At 46.2% G+C, this 15915-nt stretch overlaps 1 protein-coding gene across 1 annotated transcript in view; it reads right to left on the bottom strand.

Annotated features, from left to right (window-relative positions):
* Positions 1-13266: 13266 nt before the first annotated feature.
* Positions 13267-15915, bottom strand: part of Rxrg (retinoid X receptor gamma) — a 246360-nt gene continuing 243711 nt past the window's right edge. The window contains exons 9-10 of the transcript XR_002389496.2: positions 13532-13793; positions 13267-13447 (exon numbers count right to left, since the gene is read on the bottom strand). The gene's annotated coding sequence lies outside the window, so the exon portion shown is untranslated. The remainder of the gene's footprint in view (positions 13448-13531; positions 13794-15915) is intronic.

Consider the following 15915-nt stretch of genomic DNA (forward strand, 5'->3'; position numbering starts at 1 on the left):
GCACCTTCCTAAAGATGGAGATAACCCCACGGGATGGGAAGAGACCCTTGAACTACCTGGATTTGAATCCTGGGTGTACCACTCGTTGGATGTAATTTAAGGCAAATTTACTAAATTTTTCTAGCTCACATAGGTAAAGTAATGATAATATCTCCCTTATAGGATTATTGTGAGAACAAAATAAAATAACATGTATAAATTACTCTGGTCACACTTGGTATACAGAGTTCAATTAATAGCAGTTGTTAGCCCTGATTGTTTCTTTAGAATACATCTCTAGAGGAACTTTCCTATGGAGGATTTTGCCATTTTGAAGTTTTTGAAGCATTCTGACAGGTTGTACTATATAGAATTTGTGAGTTTTGTTTAAAAGAATGAGCCAACAACCTGGTGTGGCGGTACATGCTTGGAAGCCCAGCACCCTGAGGGGCTCAGGCAGGTGGACTACAAGTTTGAGCAGAGCCTGGGCAACTTAGGCACTTAGAGAGACCCTGTCTCAAAATAAGATTTAAAAAGGGCTGAGGAGATAGCTCAGTGTGAAGGGTCTGGGTTCAATCGCCAGAACTGAAAGAAAAAAAAAAAAGAGGAGTCAGGCAGGAGTTTCAAAAAGTCAAATGTGTACAGGCTCACGTGGTAGAGCCGACGAGGAAGAGGGCCTCTCCAACGCGCTTGTTAGAATCTACCTGTTCGCTGGCCTTCTTTCCTCCATCAGCCTGGTGGACTCCCTCTCCTGGAATTTCCTCCTCCAAGGAGGCTTCCCTGGTGGGCTCTCTGGGGCTTCCTCCAGGAAGTCTCCCTTTGTGACCCTTCTCTGATCACTTCCGGGACTGTCACACTGTGTTACCTGAGGCTTTTGTGATCTCTGTCTTATGCTCACATCCTCTCCTGCCTCTGTCTGTAAATGTCTGAGGCTCAAGGCCCAAGGCTGTGTTATGAAAATGAAGTTGCTTTTGGTTCCTTGCTTAGCCAGTTGCTCTTGAGGGGCAGAGTAAGTTGTCCCCAAGTCAGAAGTATCCGGGAAGATCTCAGACGGGGAAAAGCCATCTTTGGAGATGCCACAGGGTAGGTGGGAAAATCTGAACCTCGGGAGAAAACACGTCCTTCCTGAGGTCACTCACCGTGGAACCTCGTTCCTGCCTCCCTCCCTCCTCTTCTCCCACCAGGCTTCCTCCCACCAGCTCGCATGTTTTATGGCTCCGTCTGAGCCCCTGTGTTATCCACCACACTATCTCAACTTGAAAAATCTCGCCCTTGACTCTTGCTTTGCTGCCGCCCGCTGCCCTGCTATCAGTGGAGATCACTTCTGCATTTGGACACCATACTCCCACCCTCCGCCCTTCTGTGAACCGCCAGATAGCGGCCTGTGCCCACTCCGGCATTCCTGTGCATCCTGGACATGAAAGCGGCCGTGAAAACATGCAGAACCCTCCCCGATTTATTTCTTTTTACCTCACAGCCTTTCCACTTTGATGTCAGTAGAATATTTGAAAGAGAAGAATCTAACATGACCCGACCCCTGCAGTGCCAAGAAATACAATTACCAGGATGGAACACAGACAGCAGATGCTGGGCATCAGGGTTGGCCAAGAGATCCTTTTGCTGCAGGGTGCTCAAGGTTCCCCACTCACTGAAGTGTCCGGCGGGTTCCTAAGGAAGATTTCTTTCCAGTCCCTCAGGCTCTAGCAGGGCTCTATGAGAGCTCCAAACACTGCCCAGAAGCAAAATGAATTCCAAACCGCTTGGCATTACTGGGCTAGGAGTCTCATTCAGTGGGACAGCACTTGCCCCACGTGCACAAGGTCCTGCATTCAATTCCTAGCACCATTAAAAAAAACCCACTCAGACTTAGTAGGATGGGTGATGGAGTGAGGGATAGACATGAGTAGAGCAGGAAGCCAGATCTACCTTCTTCCCAGGCCAGCCACACAATGATGCTGCTGACTCCTGCCCAGACCCCCATGCCTGTGTGGACTGGTATCTCCTCTCAGAACTGTGTCCCTTCGCACAGAGCTGTGGTGGTGTGGGTGACGGAGTCAAAGTGGCCTTCGAGAATGCCTACCTAGGCCAGCCCTGCTGTGGCTTTGTCTTCGTCTTCTCCCTCGCCTCCTAGTGATCCCAAGGCATGGGTCACAGTTACCTTCTTGCTGCTCCAGAAGCCAAGCTACTTCCTGCCTCAGTGGGAAGGTGAGGCGGAACAGGATGTCAGAAAACAGCGCTTTTGCATGCTGCTGTCCCTGTTTTAGGGCACGCTGAAGTTAGCACCCCAAGTATGTATCAAGCACCCCAGGTACTATCTACCAATCAACCTGCGCAAAGCATGATGGGCCCCTAGCCTGCCCTGCCTACACACACACATACACACGCACACACACACACAACCCTGAATGAATCTGCATCTCTTAGCATTACTGACCTCTTCATTCACATCTCTGATTAGTGGGCTCCTCCTCAGTAAAGTCTTTCCTAGACACTCTGTCTAAACTTCTCAGCCCAAGGCTTCTCTTTTCCTTTATCACGCAGTACTTTACCCACCTTGTACTTTGCCTGCAGTAGGGTCTCTTCCCTGTGGGTTTCTTTGTTTTCCTATTCTTTCCCCAGAATGTAAACTCCAGGAGAGGAGAAATTATTTTACTCATTGCTCAATCCTAAAGCCTACAACAAAACCTGGCTTGTAGTAGGAGCTGAATAAAGTGCGCCTATGTAATCAGCCTCTAAAAGGACATCCAGGTATGTTTTTTATTCAAGAGGAAGAATTTCTATAAGCCGGGAGAGTTTCTGTTTCTGAATCTTTCCCCTCGTCCCACCACCAAACTCTTTGATTTTATTAGAATAGGTCAGAGTTTCAGTGGACCTGCTCTTGGATCGGGTCCCACCCCCAAAAGCCAGAGCCCCCCTGTGAGGAAGGTGCAGATGCTTCTGGAGGAGGTTGGCTGAAAATAGAGCTCTTTGCAAGCAACTACACAGGGAGCCAGAATATAAAAATGCACCCCCAAGTCAGAAGCATGAGCTGAAGAGCAATATATCTTCTGAAAGTCATGCCTCACAAGCATAAGCCACTTAGAAATATTACAGGAGGTTAGACCCCTGCAAGAAGGAGCAGGCCTTGGACTAGGACTAGGGGCCTTGACAATGGAATTTCACCATATTTGCTGACACATTTTTGTGACGCATTGGAAATGTTCTTTTTTTTTAGTATTTGTCTAGAAGAGAGGCAAATGATTCAGAAGGGAGGACAATTCATACAGTACAGAACTCTCTGGTGTTATAGATGGTGTGGGAAATGAGAATCTGGGCTCTAGTCTTAATGTGACAGCATCTCTTTCTGTCACCTGAAGGATAGTAAGTTCTTACATATAGTGTGGACATTACCCATACTCCTCAAGAGTTCTGGTTCTCTTCTCTTTATTTTTATTTTTGTGGTACTGGGGATTGAACCCAGGGCCTCTGCACTGAGCTGTAGCTCTAACCCTATTTATTTTTCATTTTGTGATAGAATCTCACTAAATTACTAAATTGCACAGGCTCGGCTTGAACTTGTGAACCTCCTGCCTCAGTCTCCCAGGGTGCTGGAATTATAGGTGTGCACCACCAAGCCCGGCCTGCTTCCACGTGCCCCCCAAATCTACATGTGTCCTTGTGACTTGCTTTGTCCAAGGAAGTGTGAATGGAATGATGTATGTTACTTTCAGAGGCAATATGTGATTCTTCATGTTCTCTTTCCCTGTCACCATGTACTTGAAACCTGATATTGAGATGATGCTGGAGCTTGAGTCTCAGTGTCTGCCATCAACACAGTCTCCTGTTCCCCTGTCCCTGGAGCATGTAGTGTGTAGGAGAAGTAAGTGATGTGGTAGCGCTTGTTGTAGGAACAAACATAGCCTGTCCTGACTATCACATACACAGAACCTCACACCTGTAATTATAAAGCAGATGCTTTTCCATTCATTAACTCATATATGATTGCTGCTGAGGGCAATCCTGGGAACCTCATTCTACAGATGAAGGGAAAGGCTCAGCAAGGCCAGGAATCAAAACTCAGAGGCAAAAACTGATTCCAAAATTCAGTTGCTTGATTCCAAAGTCAAATCTCTTTCCGCTACTCTAGAAGATGTTCAACTTTTATGATTCTCCTGACTCTGTGGGATTCACAGCCCTTGTTTGGGAACTATGGTTTATAGTTTTATTTGTTGTCAATGGCATTAAAGGGCCTTATGATTTAATAAGGGACTCGGAGATAAATATGTTTTGTGGTTTTTTTCCTAAAAAGCAGATTAGAGATGTGCCTCAGCATGGACACATGAAAGAGTAGAGCATGTGGGATCGAGTGAGGTCAAGGAGGGCCCAGGAGCGCTGGGTGGGCAGCACAGCCCCAACCGGGGAAGCCTGACAGTCATCGAGGGTAGTGTAATGTTGGACCAGCTCCCAGAAGACTTGGCGTCCAGGTCTGGCTCGACCAGCCTTAGTGAGTCACCTTTCTGGGCCGACCTCCCAGATGTGGAATAAGCATTCTGGATTTCAGTGCTGCCTGCACATTAGTACCACCTAGGGAGCTCTAATAAGACAAATATCTACCCACCCTCAGAGATCTGACTCAGGGCAGCACACAGCTTTAAAGGGAACTGGTGCACAGGCTGATTTTGGTTTCATTCTAGGGCACCCTTCCCTTCTTTCAGTGTCTGGGTGCTCTTCTCAAGGGTGTTTCAGCATTCCCAGAGTCCAGCTCAGCCCTCTGGAGAAATGCACCGTAGGCCTCTGCAGAAGCCACTCCAAGCCAGAGACTCCCAGGGAGAGAGGATTCCAAGGGCTCCATGCCCACATCTCACGTGATAATGTGAATAAGGCCTCCCTTCCCGGGGACAAAGAGCTGGAGGGGCTGGGCCCAACCCACAAGCTTCCCAGAGCCAGGGTAGGAGGAGCAATTCCAGACTAGAGAAGTTGCACCAGGAAGAGGGTCCTCGTGTGGCTTCCTTGGACACTGCTGTCCCTCTTGAATGCCAGCCATCAGGCTATGCTTCCCTGCCCCACCCACATGAGCCTACTTCCACTGTGTCTTCAGATCTCCCTGTTCTTTAGATCTGTCATCCTCACACCAGTGGCCCGGGTTGCAGACAGAGCTGCAGCAATGCCAGGGAAGTGACAGAAAGGCTCAGCTGCCCAGTGGCCTCCTGGCAGAGCTCAGGGTGGCCTCTCGAGGGTGTGCTATGGCTGCTGGAAACTTGCCCAGCCTTAGCACCAGATTCACAGCAGCAGACAAGGCGTGGGGCTGCCTGGTGGTGAGTACATTCTGGTTCTCAGGACTCTAATGGAAACATGCTGCAAATTAGCCACCCAATGAAAGTAATCAAGGCCTTCCTCATCAGCTCAACAGAATAATGGGGAGCCGTCACCTGGCTCCCACACCTCTCTTCGTGCATCCTGAGCCATACACAGGGCATCCAGAGAGGCAGCAGCAGGGTGGCCTGAAGGTGCTCAGCTTATTCACTGCCACCTTGCTCCCCCTAATGGCAGGGTGGCCCCACCTCGCACAGCCTCTGCCTGCTCCACACTCCACAATGCCAGGGCTTCAGGCTTTGCATGCAGTCCTGGCCCCCCAGCCACACCTATGTCTTGGCCATGGCCTCTGGGGTGACTGGAGAAGCATGGAAGAAGTCTATATTCCACAACAGTTTGATCATCTGCTATAAAGGAACTGAAGTCAGCCCTCCTCCTCATCCCACTTTCTACCTCTTTTCAACTTTCCAAAACAAGTAATTGAAAAAACCTATAATGAGTGAAACCATTACTCATCAAACTATTCGAACAAGGAGGCCAAGGCTCAGGTATTGAAGAAACTTGGGTGAATGTGAGGAATAAGAAAACAGTTTGAACAAGGAGCCGAAAGTAGTGTTGCTGGAATCTGGTGCAAAACTTAGCCATAAGCATTGTGAAAGCCATCGTACAAAGTGAAACTGGAATATATGTCAAAGCCCTTCGTCGTCTAGAGGAGAAGATATACCAGCTGGAAAAAGCAATCACAGTCATTTCCCAGCTCAACAAGGATGAGAAAATCTTTACATTTTTGCGTAAATGTCACCGAATAATAAAATGGACTATATCTCCAAAAGTAGTTTTACCAAAATGGCCCTGTCTAGAAAGACTAATGATAAATTATCATTTGGGGGGATGTTTCTGTGGAAAGCTAGAGGAATGTATTTTAAACTTGCAGTTCAGCAATTGGCTGGATACTTATCTTTATGAACATATATTTATTGCTCATTGGCTTAGTTACTTTCTCATGTTAGGAGAAACTACCTGACACTCACCAGTTAAAGGATGAAAGGTTTGTTTTATCTCACACATTGTAGAGATTTCAGTCTGTAGTTATCTGGTGTCTTAGTTACTTTTCTCTTGTTACTGAGACAAAATACCCAACACCCAAAGTTAAAAGACAAAAGGTTTATTTAGCTCACAGTTTGCAGCGGTTTCAGTCCATAATTGGCTGGCTCCAAGGCAGAGTGGCACATGGCAGAGGGGCATTGCAGAGGAGAAACAGTTCATGGCACCCACATGATAGCAAAAGCATCTTAACAAAATCTTCCTGCCCTTTTTGCCTTATTTAGACTACTTAGGGTGGGTAGCACTCACACTTTTACTTCTAGTGCCCTTGGGCCCAGCATTGCACCATGAATCAATCACACACTCTAGATTGAGCCACCTCCAAAAAGGTCCCACCTAAGACTACATGAGGCTTGTCTAAAGACAAGCCATAAGAGCTGACTTCGGTGCAGGGCAGCATGGTACATGAGCATGGCAGAGGAGAAACAGTCAACAGCATAGCAGGAAGGAAGCAACAAGCAGTGACTGTTCCTTTCCCTCTTTCCCTTTAAATTCCATTCAGGCTACAAGCCCATTGGTTGGTAGCTCCCATACCCAGGATGGGTCTCTGCCTCGATCCAGGTGGCATGGGGTCCAGGTCCAGGGAGAGCAGTGGGAGATGAAGAAAAATGAAAAACAATGAAGAACACCAAGATTATGCTTGAAAGCTGGGACCAGGTGGAGCCATAGCCTGGGAGCTAATGGCTGCCTGGAGTCCAGCATGCTCTTTATTTATAGTGTAAGACAAACAGGAAGAGAAGGCAGGGTAACTGGTGCTACGTGGCCTATACTGAACGTAGCATGATTGTCTCATGATCAGGGCATGTGCAGAAAGGGAACAATGAAGAAGGACACAGAATGTAACTGTCTCCTGGGATTGTGCCATCCAGGGTCTAACTGTCTGACTATCTGTCTACGGAGGAGAAAAGGGGTAGGGAGGAGGCAAAGGACCATGTTCAGGCTCAGCCCACAGCAGGTCTCCTCATTATCCACATCCAGCACTCTGCTAAACCAATCGGTGGACTAACTTATCCATATTCATACACCCTAGATCCAGCCACCTACAAAAAGCCCCATCTATGAATACGTGAGGCTTTGGAAGACATCTAGAGTACGAGCCATAATGGTCAGTCAGGGCCTGAAATACCTCTTTTGGAGTCAAACCAATTATAACCTGGGTTTCAAATAGAGCAAACTCTCAGGCACGGTGGGGGGGTGGGGGCACAAGTGGGTGGAGTACAGGAGAAAGTATCTGAGAGGGATTAAGAGCAAGAGCTTAAGAGGCCAGTTCCACCCCAACCACAGACTTGACATCTTTTTTCTACTTGGAGAGACTGGGAACACAGGAGCTCATACATAAACACACTCTCTTCTTGGTTCTCCCTAGAGCATCGGACACTCTTTCTCAACTTGCCCTTCAGGCAGCCCTGGATGGAGACTTGCTGCCTTCACTGAATATTTCTCTCTGCAGCCTTCATTTGCATCCTGGGCAAACCCTCCCAACACAGTGGCCTCTCTTCACCCCACTCCCACCCTGTGCCTGGACCAGGAGGTTTCACCATCCCCTCAAACTCACTGTCCTCCCAATCCAAAATTTGTCCTTCCCTGCAGCCCCACATGGGTCAAAACAACCACCACCAATTTCAAAGTCACCTCACAGCCCTAGCCAGGTGACTGCCTTCTCCGGCCAAGTCTGCGTCTAGTCTGTTCATTTATCCTCTCCTCTCCCTCTCTCTGCCATTATCCTGCTCTGAGTCTTTCCTTCTTCATGCTTGGCCTGATGTGACTATGCCCCCAGTCATCTTGCTGCCTCTCTTCTCTCATCCTCCAATGTACACCAGGGGGTTCTGCCAAGATGATCTCCCTAAGTCACAGCCTTCATCCTGCTCCCTGAAATGAAAACTCAAGATAAAATTGTCTCTAGCTAGGTTGGGTTCCCCGGAGACAGACTCTGAGCAGGAAAATTCCATGTAGAAAATTAAGTGATAAATGTTCTTGGGAGACAGAGCTGTGAAGAAGTGAAGACGGGATTGAGCAGCAGAAGGAGTGGCCCAATTGCGGTGGTACCTGCAGCCTCTGCCCGTGCTGTGGGGGATTCAGGGGCAGGGATGGCTTGGAAGCAAAGGTCCAGACATCAGCCAGACATTGGCTGCAGTCTGTTCCCCAGGAATGCACAAACTTGGGCAAAGTAACTCCCTAAAGCAATGTTTAAGGAGGATACATAGCAGCTGACATTCCCCGCAGCAGGGGATGGCTATGTCAACCTTCAGGAGGGCTCTAGGGACCTTATTCTCTGCTCTGTTTCCATAGCTTGGCACTTGTGCCCACCTCCCTTCTACCATAAGCCCTGTACCCTTCTGTTCTTTCTCTCTTATTGTAGTAATTCTGTCCATCTACCTATCTTTATATCTAGATATGCACACATGCATACATGCATATAACACATAAATTTGCTATGGTAACCAAATCCCATTCGGTAACATTAATTTGTTCACAATGCTATGCAACTATCACCACTATACATTTCCAAAACTTTTTTTGCCCTTATTTGTTTTTGTTTCACATCTTTTTCTTAGTACCTGTTGATTGTACAGATGGGGTTTCATTTTCGCAGGTTTGTACATATACATGCCATGGTTTGATCATTTCCACAGCCCACCTACCCCTCAACCATACAAAATTTTTTATCATCCCAAACCCTATAAGCATTGAGCAGTAACTTCACTCCCCACTCCCAGCCCTGGTAAACTCTAATCTGACTCCATGAATTTTCTATTCTAGATATTTCATTCACATAGAATAATATAATTTTTGTCCTTTTTGTCTCTGGATTTCTTCACTTAACATAATATTTTGAAGGTTTTTCAATGTTGTAGCATGTACCAAAACACCATTCTTTTTTATGCTGAGTAACCATCCATGGCACTGGTTGGTATATAATTTGTATTAGGGTTCTCTAGAGGAACAGAATCAATATAAAATATATGTATAATTATACAAAGGGCTTTATTAGATAGGCTTACAGAATCAGAAGCAGAAGAATTCAAAATGACCATCTGTGCACTGGAGAGCTGGAGGAATGTGGAGGACCTGAAAGCTCACCATAGACTCACCAGTGAGAATTCGTGTTGGAAGGCGGAAGAAACCGGAGCCCAATGTCCAAAAGCAATGCTGAAGATGAGCAGCTCCAAAACATGGAAGACTTCCTTCTTTATTCTCTCTTTATGGTGTCCAGGCTACAAGCCTATTGGTTGGTGCCACCCATATCTGGGGTGGGCCTTCCCCCCCTTTTGCCCCGTCATCCACAGACACCCAGAACTTTACTAATCTGTTAGGAAGTTCTCATTCAACTCAAGCAGACATGTCACAATTAGTGACCACACTGAGTTTTGTCTTTTCACTCATTTTATGGACAATTGGGTCCTTTCCATCTTGTGGGTATTGTCAGAAATGCTGCAGTGAACATTAACACACCGATATCTGTTTGAGTCTCTGTTTTCAAATCCTTTGGGTTTGTACCAAGGATTGCAATTCCCCACTCTTTCTTAAACACCTAATTTTCTGTTGACCAAACCATTCACCAGCCCTTGAGCATGAACTCATGATTTCCTTACCCCAGTGCCCAGAATACACTGATCTCTCCACCTAGAATATTCCTCTTTGCCACATCTTGAAATCCTCTCCAGCTGTGGATAAAGCTAATGATATGCTTATATCCTAATCACCAGAACCTGTGAATGTTACTGCCCCTGGCAAAAGATATGACTGAGCCAAGAATCTTGGGAGCAAAAGCTTATCCTGGCTTATCCTGGAAGCACATGTTCTCATGAGAGAGTGGTGGAGGGAGAGGACACAGACACCCAGAGGAGAGGGTGCTGTGAGAACAGAGACAGAGTGATGCTGCCACCAGCTGAGACGCACCAAGCCCTGCCAGCAGCCTCAGAAGCGGTGAGAGGCAAGGAATGGATTCCCTGCTGGAGTTTGCGGTTGACAGCACAGCTCTGTCAACACCTGGGGACTTCTGTCCTCCAGGACCATGAGAAAATGTACTGCTGTTCTGTTAAACTACCACTGTCGTGTGATGTTTTATGGGAGCCAGGAAACTAATACATCATCCTTCAAAGATCTACTCAGGCCCCCCTCTCCTTTAAGCCTGTCCTGACTACCTCTAGTGGGAAGTATAGCTCCCTTTTCTAAGTCCCACGACTCTGCCTGTGCCTCCTTATAACACTTTCCATGACGTGCTTTGTAACGCTGCTCTAAGTGTGGACATGTAGGCTGTAAAATCTCTAAGAGTAGACACCGAGCCTTATGCCTGAAAGTACTTCATTTAACTTCATACGTTAAGTACTTAGCAGGATCCAGGCTCTGTTCCAGAAATTTAAGCCCTAGCTTTGGAACACATACATTTTCCAATTTTTATTTTATAAATAATTCATTCATTTAATCAACAAATAGTTATTGAGCATTTACTCTGTGCCAGACAAGCTTTTGGGTTCTGGGGATAAAATGGTAAACAAAGTAGATGCCTCTAGCACTTAACATCCTCCAGATAGTCCTTGCTCCCATGAGGGAGGCAGAAAATAGGCACATATCTATACAGCAGAGAGCTGCACGGGGACCTTTAGTTGACAGTGGCCCACACATACATGGCGACTGGCCCCACATGTCACAATGGGGCTGTAAAACTCCTATTGCCCATGACATCATAGCCAGGTAACCTATCACTCAAGGTGTTTATGGAGATGCTGGCATTAAAGACACGCTTCACAGCCCCTCACACAAAAGTATTGCACAGGCCTGGCCTGGTGGCTTACGAATATGATTCAGCACTCCAGGACACTGAGAAAGGAAGATTGCAAATCTGAGGCCAGTCTGGGCTATGTAGTGTGTTCAAGGTCATCCTGGACCACATAGTGAGACTGTGTCTCAAAAAAAAAAAATAGAAGAAAAAAAAAAGGATTCCACTTACCACTATGTACAGCATATGTTACTTAATAGTGATAATAAATGACTATATTACCTGTTCACATATTTACTATACTATACTCATTTGTTGTTATTTTAGTCTGTACTCCTTGTACTTATAAAAAAGATTACTGTAAATCATTCTTCATGTTATGCTGACAGTGGCCTCATGCATCTTATGTTTACTATATCTCTTGGATTGCATTTTTTCTCTTGTGCTTGATCCAATGTCCTGTCTTTGTTTTATTGTTTTATTCATCAGGACCCTGGGAGCAAAAGGCTACCATATGATGTATGACTCTCTGCTATTTACATACATGTATCACATAGCCTAGGTGTGTAGTAGGCCACCCCATGCAAGCTGTGTGAATACACTCTATCATGTTCACACAACAACAGAGTTGCCTAAGTATGCATTTCTCAGAATGTGTCCCTGTTAGGTGACACATGATCATTCATATATATATATATATATATATATATATGATAGATGTTATAATGAGTTTCAGAGGTAGTATATGAATATGTACTCCATGTAAAAAGAAGATAAAAAGTAGAAGCCCACCTTAGCATCAAATCCAATTCCTCTGTCCCCAGAAGTAAGCATTGCTAACAATGTCCATCCTTTGCATTTTTTCCTGTGCATTTATATATCCCACACAAAGGCCTTGTGCAGCTATTTGTTCTGCAGAAACAGAATCACGCATTCTGTTCCCTAACGCCTGGCTTAGAATTTCACACAGAGTAAATGTTCTACTTGCACACAGTAGAGTTGGACTGCTGCTGAGTCTCTTGAGTTTCTCAAAAACCCCACCTAATGGCAAGCATTGGGGCCAGGTCTGAAGTCAGCAGCTGCTCCTCTGGCTTTCTCTTGTTTTGGGTGTGTGCTTGATGCTCTCTACACTTGCAGAGGAGAGGTGTGAAGAAGACACTGCTCGCCAGCTATGCAGATGGCTGGGTGGCGCCTCCCCAGGGCACTGAGAGTTCAATGTGTAGCATCATTTTGCCCCCCAGCTCCAGCAATCCATCACTCCATTCTTCCTGGAGCCTCTTAGTACACAGAGGCTGCACACTAGATTTTGGGACAGCCCCAGACCGGATCTCTCACTTGGTCTGAAAGGCTGTTTCAGTTCCTCAACAGATGATGATTAAGGAGACTTACATACCAGAGAGTGTGCCAGGACCTGGCCACATCCACTGCCAGAATCATTCCAAGAATGAAGCAAAGTGGTCCAGGACCCTGCATGTCATCTGCCACCTGCATTCATCTGTCCTGGACAGACCTGGGAAGAAAGGGGTAGCTCCGATGTCCACTGCTGCTGTGACAGTGGCACTCAGGGATAAGTGGAAAAATTTTCCCTTCTCTACCAAGTGCAGCTCTGTTCTCTCTTCTGCTCTACCCTGCAGCAGCCTCTCTGACTGACTTCATTCTGTGTGTGTGTGCGTGTGTGTGTGTGTGTGTGTGTGTGCATGCACGCACATGCATGGACTCTCCATATGTCCCATGCTATCACACCTGCAGTGAGATGCAAAGACAAAAGTCCTGAGAAATCACCAAGTAGAAAGGGACACCCAAAAAGCATTTATCTGTCTCCAGGAAGCCTGTGTCTAAGTCACAGACAATAGCTGGGTGTTTTCCAGCTTTTAAATCTCTTTGAGGAAATTGGAACATGACGGACTTTATCCTGGACCAAATTTCAAAACACATTTCTGCAGACAAATTAACTTCCTAGTTGTGTCACCTGACTCACTGCTAAACCACACTGTCTCCTTCCATTGACCACATCCCCCCCACTCCCAATAAGAGATTTGGCCTCCTTGTCATTGCTGAAAAAAATTTTCAACTTTTCTTCCAGTTCATTCTTCATGTGAGAATTATTAATATCAGACATTTGACAATGCAATTTTGAAAGGAGAAATACAAGTCACTTTAAAAACATATCAGACATTTTGTACAGTTTTTATTTTCACATTTTCCCAGCGTTTTCCCCTCTTTTCTCTTCTGCAAAGAGGTGCTCTGCAATCCAGCCGATGGGCTCCTGACTCAGCGGAGCTGTTTCTAATTATTGAACATCTAGAAGTAGTTCCAGACAACTGCTCAGCGTTATGTTCCCACCACCAAAACCTGAGAGACAGAATTCTTGGTTACAAAATGCTAAAGTTAAGGGTTGAAAGACAACTTCCATTATAACCTCCTGTTTTCACTCACTTATAATTGTCCAAAAATTGTCCTTTTGCTCCAAATCATTCCATGCTCTGTTTCCACCCTAGGGATGAAATTGCTTGGAAAGTTTGAACAAAAGTGGTTTCGCCAGTTTGGAATCAGGCAGCTTGGGGGAGAATATCCATCCTTCTTTAGCTAAAAAACAAATAATGTATATCTCTGGCTGTGGACAATCCCAATGTAATTGTCCCTTTATCATGTTGGCTCCCTCATGTGGGTGGTCAGCTTTATCCAACGGAGGAAGTGTCTGTGAATAGAGAAAAAAATCCAGAATTTCAGGCAAGAAATCAGAAGCAATGCTAGCATGGATTTGTGCTTTCTGTCCTACCGGGGGTGCTGGGCAGGGAAGGTCTTATGATATATCATTTGCAGAAGAAAGGCTGCAGTCTATTCCTGGCATTAGCTAGCTGCCTTATATACAATAGAGGGCAGTGGTTAATAGAACATGATTTAAATTAAGGCATTTTTGAATTTGAGTTTGGGTTTTGCCCATAACTAGCTACAATGATGATGAATTAAGTAACTAATTAAGCTAAATAACATCTCTGTGTTTTGATTACCACTGAAATATACTGAGGATAAAAAAGGTGATGAGGGATGTATACACGAGATGCTTGGCACAGCATCTGGCATCCGTGGTGTGTATGTGTGTGTGTGTGTGTGTATGTGTGTGTGTGTGTGTGTGCTTGTGTGTGTGTGTGTGTATAGGACACCTGGCAGCATAGCAGTAGTCATAAAGAAATACCCATAAGTGGCTGCTTGCAAGGAACCTGCACGGGTTAAAGATCAGTGAGCCAGGAGCTAATTGTGTTGACTCGTTGGTATTTTGCCTTCCAAGATCCATCCCCACCTGTCCTGGGAGCATCATTCTAGGAAACCATCCCTTCTCATCCTCTGTCCTTGTGATTCAGGTAGTGCTGTCCCTCCAGGTGTATCTGGGACCTGGTTCCAACAATCTGAACTTGTGAACATCTGCTCCAGGGTTTCTGCTGGAACATGGGCAGGGAGGAGCTCTCTTCCCTCCTGGCTGGGATCAGTGCAGAGCTCCGGGTGGTCATCTTTGATCACACTTGCCAGGAGCATCTCTGACAAAGAGAAGAGCAGAGCCAAGACAGGGCAGGAATCCCGAAGGCACCCTCCGAGTGCCAGGCCCTGCTGCTCCCAGAGCCAGCCCTGCCTTTAGACTCGTCAGTTATGTAAAATCACTTGAACCAGCTCAAGTTGAACCTCTGCTATTTGCAATAATTCCTTTTGGAACAGAAGCTGAAGGCTAATGAATTGCTCCAGCAATGAAGCAGCAACTCTTCATGGAGCACTCGACAAACACATATTCTCCCCCTCTCACCTGGTGACAGGTTTGGACGAGTCCCTTGGTTCTCTGGGTCTCCAGGACCTCTGAGATTAAATAAGGCAGGAGTAAGAAGTGGTTACTGAAGTGCCAACATCCCGGGAGACTGTGGGCAGGAGGTCACAGTCCGTATTTCAGTTTTCAGTGACAAGAGAAAAATCAAAACTGACAACTATGCGTTTGGTCTCTCGAGTCAGACACACTCTAGAAACTGGTTTAGAATTCTTATTCCACTATTCTGTGTGATCTTGGGTAAGTTATTCAACATCTCTGAGCCTCTTCCTTGCCAACTGTAACAGGAAGATACTAAGATTATGTCACGAAAACTGCTACACTTTTCTCTTCCTAATCTTGCATTCCCATTTGAGCCCAAAGAGCAGCTTCTCTACTGAGCTGAAAGTACCAAAAGAAACCCTTTGGCTTCTCTCTCCACCCAAACACTTGTCCTGAGGCAGAGAGTGACTGGTGAGACAGACGGAGTTCTGACTCACTCAGCCAAGGGGGTGGTGGATGAGAAAGGCCAGACCTGCTGCTGGCCCTGTGAAGATCAGTGAGCTAGGAGCTCTCTGGGGATCTGGCCACTCTGGCTGCAGGAAGGCCCCAGGCTCCAGCGTCTCACCTGGGGAGGTGGGAGGACCAAGCCAGATGCACAGTAGCCCCTGACACCTTAACCCAGGAGGGAAGCAGTGAGCAGCCAGCCCTGATCTCCAGCCAGTCCATCTCTCTCACAAACCCAGCGCTTTCATCCCCACTGGGCTCCTGGAGTGTGTTGTTAGGTTAATGAGAAAATGATTCTGGGATGTTGGGACAAAGACGGTTTCTCCAATAAGACTCCAAAATCGTAAACCACGAAGCGAGAAATCAAAATGAAAGATTCTGCTCAGGTTAATAGAGGGAGAAACTCCTTGTAATATCTGTAGCTTGCAAAGGCACAATATGTAAAACATCCAAGGCACTCCCGCCAATCAGTAAGACAATGTGCATATTCAGGCTGCTGAGTACCGTGGCCCAGGTAGCTTAT

This window comes from Heterocephalus glaber, unplaced genomic scaffold (genome assembly GCF_053883595.1).
Source record: "Heterocephalus glaber isolate CG9 unplaced genomic scaffold, H.glaber_assembly_v1.0 deba00000738, whole genome shotgun sequence".
Lineage (NCBI taxonomy): Eukaryota > Metazoa > Chordata > Mammalia > Rodentia > Bathyergidae > Heterocephalus > Heterocephalus glaber.